We start from the raw sequence: 6751 nt of genomic DNA on the forward strand, positions 1-6751 counted from the left end.
GGTACCTTGAATGGGAATAAAAAAAGTTTCTTGAGAGAGTTTTGGGAGGAAAGAAAATGAGTTCAGTTCTGGACATGCTGAGTTTAAGATAGCTTCAGCACATCTATTTTGAGACACCAGTAGGCAGTCAGAGATGCAGATTTGGAGGTCAACAGAAAGGTGAGGGCTGGATTCATAGTTATGAGATTCATCAGCAAAGGGATGATCATTGAATCCATGGGAGCTGAGGATTCTGAGAGGTGAAATAACAAGGAGAGAAAGAGCCCAGGGCAGAGGGCTGTAGAACACCCATGGCTTGTTCCATCTGAAGATGCAGCAGAAAAGACTGAGAAGGAACTGTTGGAACATAGGAGGAGAGTCAGAAAGAGAAGAGAGAGATTAGTGAGGTTAAAACCTGCAGAAAGGTCCAAAGGGATAGGGATTGAAAAAAGGAGCATTAGATTTTGTAGTATAGGCCTCTATTGTATTTTTTCTTTTAATTTGCTTTTTTTTAACTAAAGCTTTTTATTTTCAAAACATATACATAAATAGTTTCCAATATTTGTCCTTACAAAACCTTGTGTTCCTAATTTTTTTCCCTTCCCCCACCCCTTCCCTTAAAACAGGCCTCTATTGCAGATGGCCTTCTCAAGGGATTTGGCCACAAGGGAGAAAAAATATAGGATGATACCTAGCTGGGATGGATGATCAAGTGTTTGGGAATTTTTTTTACCCATGGAAAAGCTGAAAAAGAATTTTAAAAAATAGCTTTTTATTTTCAAAATACATGCAAAGATAGTTTTCAACATTCACCCTTGCAAGACCTTTGTGTTCCAAAATTTTTCCCTCCCTTTCCTTCACTCCCTCCCCTAGATGGCAAGTAATCCATTACATGTTGAACTTGTGTGATTCTTTTATACATATTTCCATAATTATCATGCTGAATAAGAAAAATCAGATGATCAAAGTTTTTTGAGGATGAGGGAGACAATATTTGTAGGAAGTTGAAAAACAGAAGACAGGAAAAGATTTTAGATAAGTGAAGGAACAACTGCTGGTGCAGTGGATGGAGCATCAGCCCTGGGGTCAGGAGAAAAAAGAAGAAGAAAGAAGAAAGAAGGAGGAGGAGGAGGAGGAGAATAAAGAAGGGCCACTTATTTCATTTGGTGAAGGATGAGACAGTGACAGAAGGCATTGGAGTGCTGTGAAATGAAGAAGAGAGAATAGGGAGCTCTCAGCAAATGGCCTCCATTATTTATTTATTTATTTTTTTATTTTTGAAAAGTATGAGGTCAGATCTTTAGCTGAGGGGTCATGAGGAGGAGAAGATTTGAGGAGGAATGAAGAGAGTTTGTAAAATCCATTGGATATTGAATCGGTTAGGAAGTTATAAAAGGATTGCCTTACCCGGGTGAGGATTGTATAACATAAATTGGTAGTGGACTCAGTGCAGTTTTCTCCACTTTTTCTACACAGCAGGAAAATAGAAGTGTATGAATTTATTTTGCTCCCTATACTGTTCTCTGCATCCTCTGAGCTGGCAGGGTTCTCAAATGAAATAGTGTCTTCAAATAAAGTAATATTTGTAAACCATTTAGTACAGTTCCAGACACAGAGTAGGTGCTTAATAAATGCAAGTGCCTTTCCCTTTCCTCTCCCCTGTTCTCTGTGGCAGAGTGGAGTTCCTAAAGACCATGTTCTTCACAGAGAATAATAATAGTCTGCATTTCTATGACACTTTACATATATTGTCTCATTTGTTCGTTACAGAGTCTTGTGAAGTAGGTGCTATTATTATTCCCATTTTACAAATAGGGAAACTGAGGCTGAGAGAGATTTTAGCCACTTGCTCAGTCACACAGCTAATAAGTGTTTTCAGCTGAATTCAAATTCATATCTTCATAATGCCAATACGCCTTTTATTCCCTACAACACCTGATTTCCAGAGTGAGTTATTGTTATGATTATAATTAATGATCATTATGAACAATCATTAGTTAATTGTCATCAATAATAATTGGCATTTATATGGCAATATCGAACAAATAAATGAAAGGCATTTAAGGCTCATTATGTGCCACATACTTAGCTAAAACCTGAGTATATAAATTCAAAAATGAAGAATTCCCCCTTAAGGAACTTATGTTCTAATGAGAGGAAGCAATATATGGAGGGAAATAGTAGACAGGGAAGGGTATTTTGGTTTGGAAAGTTCCAGGAAGGGTTAGTGGATCTGTAGAGGAATAAATTAATACATCCTTGCTGTATCTGTGGCAGTACTTAAAGGGGGGAGGAGAGAAGAGGGGATAAGCATTTATATAATACCTACTATGTGCTAGGTACTGTGCTAAGCACTTTACAGATATTTCATTTCATAACATCCCTTTGGAATATCCCCATTTTACAGTTGAGAAAACTGAGGAAATTGCCCAGGTACCTATAGTTAGTAAGTTCAAATTTGAGCTCAGATTTTGACTCCAGGCCCAAGATTCTACCCCCTATGCCACCAGCTGCCTCTGTTGATTTGTTCATAGTTCCCAAAGGTGAAAGAGCCTGGCAGGGGTAGGGAATGCCTGGGAAGGAAACACAAAGAAGTAAGCAAGGGAAGCCCCTTGGGGGCTAGCCTAGATCAAGGGCCTCAGGAGGCCCTCCCAATCAGGAGAGCAGGGCCCCGGGCAGGAGCTGGTTAAGCTCTCTAGGGCATGGTCCCTGGTGGGGCAAAGCTCTTGGCAGCCTGGTCCCAGTGACTCATTGGCCCATGATCCCCAGCTAGTAAATGTCAGAAACAGGAATTGAAAGGTCACAGGATTTAGAACTAGAAGGCAGAGGGACACTTTATACAAAACAAGCAATTTCTTCATTTGATAATCATTTATTCAACAAGCACTCTCTTGGGTCTACTTCTGTCTGTCTGCTTCTTCTTAGTTTACTTTTCATGGATCATCATCCATGTCTTGTCCCCTAAATAAGACATGGCCCCAAGGCTCTTTCTTGGGGCCCTCTTCCTTCTAGTCCCTCTCCTTTCCCTCCACCTCCATAGTCTTTCTCTCTTCTCTCTTCTTTTTCTGTCTCTGTCTCTCCCCCTTTCCTCCCCCTTCAGTGTATCTTTCTATATGTATGTGTTTCTCCCTCTCCCTCTCTCTGTCACTTTCTCTTTCCCCCTTTTCCTCTCTGTTTTTCTCTCTCCCTCTCCCTCTCTTTCCCCCCTCTGTTCTCTAATTCTATTTTCTCTTTCCCATGCTATTTATCCTCTTTCTTTTTCCTCCCTTTCTCTCATTTTCTCTTTCTCTCTCATCTCTCATTCTTTTTCCTCTCTTTCTCATTCTCTCTTTCCCTGCATCTTACCCTTGCTTCTTTCTTTCATTCTGTCTTTATTTCCCTCTGTCCTCTCTCTCATTCTTTCTCCTTTCCTTCTTTCTCTTTCTCCTTGTCTTCACTTTCCTCTTTTCTCCTTCTGTCCATCTTTGTGTCTTTGTCTCTGTCTGTCTCTCTTGCTCTGTGTCTTTATCTCTCTCTGCCCTCATCAGTCCCCATGGATTAATTTATAATCTCTACCCAGATAATTCCAAGCTCTGTACATTCAGTCTTAGTCTCTACTTCAAAGTTCAGGGCCACATTTCAAATTGTTGATTAAACCCTCCTACCCCATCACTAAGTACATTCCCTGAAAATTAAGCAAAATTGCTTGAAAACACCATTGACCTCATAAAATGTTACTTTCCAGTTTGTTGTCCACTTATTGTTAGCAGAAAGGAAATGCATTTGTTTCAGCTTTGAAATATGGTACCCCCATTGCCTATTGCATTTTACCCAAGTGCTGTTGTCTTGAAATATTGTCTTTATTGACATTACTATAGTCACAATTTCGTTCCTTTGTTTTCTTCACTGCATCGCTTCATATGAATCTTCTCATGTTTCTCTGGAAAAAAAAAAAAAAATCAGCCTGAAGTCCCCTGGGAAAGTCAAGCTCAGCAGTGCCAAACCAGAACTCATCCCCTTTCCCCCACCCTGTTCCACCCCTTTGTGCTTTTCTGTCAGCACCTAGGGATTTCATTCTCCTTCAGGATTGTGTGAGCCTTGGTCCTCCCCCTCATCCACCTCCTCCCTGTCCCTTTTCAGCTTCCTTTTCTTGGCTGTTTTCTCCCATTAAGCAACTCCAGGGCAGGGACTGTCACTCTTTTTCGTATTTGAATACATATAGCTTTAGCAAAATGATGGGTACACAGTAGGCACATAAAAATGTTTATTGACTAACTTTCCATGAAGTAAGTTATCTCCCAGCTCTGACCTTCTGTGTCCCAAAGCCCCACCCAGTTCTGACCTTCTGTGTTCTAAGGTTCCTCCCACCTCTGACATTATGTTCCAAGGCTCCTCCCAGTCCTGACATTCTGTTCTAAGTCCCCTCTCCAGTTCTAAGGGCCTTCCAGCCTGGATATTCTGTAGTCTAAGGGCCCTCCCAGCCTGGATATTCTGTGTTCTAAGGGCCCTCCCAGCCTGGATATTCTGTGTTCTAAGGGCCCTCCCAGCCTGGATATTCTGTAGACTAAGGGCCCTCCCAGCCTGGATATTCTGTAGTCTAAGGGCCCTCCCAGCCTGGATATTCTGTGTTCTAAGGGCCCTCCCAGCCTGGATATTCTGTAGTCTAAGGGCCCTCTCAGCCTGGATATTCTGTAGTCTAAGGGCCCTCCCAGCCTGGATATTCTGTAGTCTAAGGGCCCTCCCAGCCTGGATATTCTGTGTTCTAAGGGCCCTCCCAGCCTGGATATTCTGTAGTCTAAGGGCCCTCCCAGCCTGGACATTCTGTAGTCTAAGGGCCCTCCCAGCCTGGACATTCTGTAGTCTAAGGGCCCTCCCAACCTGGATATTCTGTAGTCTAAGGGCCCTCCCAGCCTGGATATTCTGTGTTCTAAGGGCCCTCCCAGCCTGGATATTCTGTGTTCTAAGGGCCCTCCCAGCCTGGATATTCTGTAGTCTAAGGGCCCTCCCAGCCTGGATATTCTGTGTTCTAAGGGCCCTCCCAGCCTGGATATTCTGTAGTCTAAGGGCCCTCCCAGCCTGGATATTCTGTGTTCTAAGGGCCCTCCCAGCCTGGATATTCTGTAGTCTAAGGGCCCTCCCAGCCTGGATATTCTGTAGTCTAAGGGCCCTCCCAGCCTGGATATTCTGTAGTCTAAGGGCCCTCCCAGCCTGGATATTCTGTGTTCTAAGGGCCCTCCCAGCCTGGATATTCTGTGTTCTAAGGGCCCTCCCAGCCTGGATATTCTGTGTTCTAAGGGCCCTCCCAGCCTGGATATTCTGTGTTCTAAGGGCCCTCCCAGCCTGGATATTCTGTGTTCTAAGGGCCCTCCCAGCCTGGATATTCTGTAGTCTAAGGGCCCTCCCAGCCTGGATATTCTGTAGTCTAAGGGCCCTCCCAGCCTGGATATTCTGTAGTCTAAGGGCCCTCCCAGCCTGGACATTCTGTGTTCTAAGGGCCCTCCCAGCCTGGATATTCTGTGTTCTAAGGGCCCTCCCAGCCTGGATATTCTGTGTTCTAAGGGCCCTCCCAGCCTGGATATTCTGTGTTCTAAGGGCCCTCCCAGCCTGGATATTCTGTAGTCTAAGGGCCCTCCCAGCCTGGATATTCTGTGTTCTAAGGGCCCTCCCAGCCTGGATATTCTGTAGTCTAAGGGCCCTCCCAGCCTGGATATTCTGTGTTCTAAGGGCCCTCCCAGCCTGGATATTCTGTGTTCTAAGGGCCCTCCCAGCCTGGATATTCTGTGTTCTAAGGGCCCTCCCAGCCTGGATATTCTGTAGTCTAAGGGCCCTCTCAGCCTGGATATTCTGTAGTCTAAGGGCCCTCCCAGCCTGGATATTCTGTAGTCTAAGGGCCCTCCCAGCCTGGATATTCTGTGTTCTAAGGGCCCTCCCAGCCTGGATATTCTGTAGTCTAAGGGCCCTCCCAGCCTGGACATTCTGTAGTCTAAGGGCCCTCCCAGCCTGGACATTCTGTAGTCTAAGGGCCCTCCCAACCTGGATATTCTGTAGTCTAAGGGCCCTCCCAGCCTGGATATTCTGTGTTCTAAGGGCCCTCCCAGCCTGGATATTCTGTGTTCTAAGGGCCCTCCCAGCCTGGATATTCTGTAGTCTAAGGGCCCTCCCAGCCTGGATATTCTGTAGTCTAAGGGCCCTCCCAGCCTGGATATTCTGTAGTCTAAGGGCCCTCCCAGCCTGGATATTCTGTAGTCTAAGGGCCCTCCCAGCCTGGACATTCTGTGTTCTAAGGGCCCTCCCAGCCTGGATATTCTGTGTTCTAAGGGCCCTCCCAGCCTGGATATTCTGTGTTCTAAGGGCCCTCCCAGCCTGGATATTCTGTAGTCTAAGGGCCCTCAGTCTAAGGGCCCTCCCAGCCTGGATATTCTGTGTTCTAAGGGCCCTCCCAGCCTGGATATTCTGTAGTCTAAGGGCCCTCCCAGCCTGGATATTCTGTAGTCTAAGGGCCCTCCCAGCCTGGATATTCTGTTTTTAAGGTCCTTCCCAGCTGGGACATGTTGATGGTTCTATACAAAAACACTTGAAAACATAAGGTTAAATAGTATACCCAAGATCATTCTGTATAACGAGAAGGATTCCCTTCTCCAGGAATCCTGCACTCTCACCAATCAGTCAGTTAATTTATCACTGAGAATTCTCTGTAGGCAGAATCATAATTTTCCCCTGGGAGATCAGACATTCCAGTATTGTGTTACCAACATTTCCCATTCAGCATTAAGGAGAAAATTCAGTCCTAGTC

This window comes from Sminthopsis crassicaudata, chromosome 3, assembly GCF_048593235.1.
Source record: "Sminthopsis crassicaudata isolate SCR6 chromosome 3, ASM4859323v1, whole genome shotgun sequence".
Classification (NCBI taxonomy): domain Eukaryota; kingdom Metazoa; phylum Chordata; class Mammalia; order Dasyuromorphia; family Dasyuridae; genus Sminthopsis; species Sminthopsis crassicaudata.